Consider the following 735-nt stretch of genomic DNA (forward strand, 5'->3'; position numbering starts at 1 on the left):
GGTGACTTTACTGCACCTACTCCCGACTTCTATGGGAGAAGCATCTCTATCCCTGCCATTGGAGCAAACAACTTTGAGCTTAAGCCTCAATTAGTTTCTCTAATGCAACAGAATTGCAAGTTCCATGGACTTCCATTGGAAGATCCTCATCAGTTTTTAGTTGAATTCTTACAAATCTGTGACACTGGCAAGACTAATGGGGTTGACCCTGAGGTCTACAGACTTATGCTATTCCCTTTTGCTATAAGAGATAGAGCTAGGATATGGTTGGACTCACAACCTAAAGAAAGCCTGAACTCTAGGAAAAAGCTAGTCAATGCCTTATTGGCAAAGTTCTTTCCACCTCAAAAATTGAGTAAACTTAGAGTGGAAGTCCAAACCTTCAGACAGAAGGAAGGTGAATCCTTCTATGAAGCTTGGGAAAGATACAAACAATTGATCAGAAAGTGTCCATCTGATATGCTTTCTGAATGGAGCATCATAGGTATCTTCTATGATGGTCTGTCTGAACTGTCTAAGATGTCATTGGACAGCTCTGTTGGAGGATCTCTTCATCTGAAGAAGATGCCTACAAAAGCTCAAGAGCTCATTGAAATGGTTGCAAATAACCAATTCATGTACACTTCTGAAAGGAATCCTGTGAACAATGGGACGAATCAGAAGAAAGGAGTTCTTGAGATTGATACTCTGAATGCCATATTGGCTCAGAACAAAATATTTACTCAACAAGTCAAT

General features: G+C 40.1%; 1 non-coding gene across 1 annotated transcript; it reads right to left on the bottom strand.

Annotated features, from left to right (window-relative positions):
• Positions 1–357: 357 nt before the first annotated feature.
• On the bottom strand, positions 358–465 carry LOC127742686 (small nucleolar RNA R71). The gene has a single exon (XR_008004044.1). It is a non-coding gene; the product is annotated as a small nucleolar RNA R71 (small nucleolar RNA).
• Positions 466–735: the final 270 nt, after the last annotated feature.

Source organism: Arachis duranensis, chromosome 1 (genome assembly GCF_000817695.3).
Source record: "Arachis duranensis cultivar V14167 chromosome 1, aradu.V14167.gnm2.J7QH, whole genome shotgun sequence".
NCBI classification, from domain to species: Eukaryota; Viridiplantae; Streptophyta; class Magnoliopsida; order Fabales; family Fabaceae; genus Arachis; species Arachis duranensis.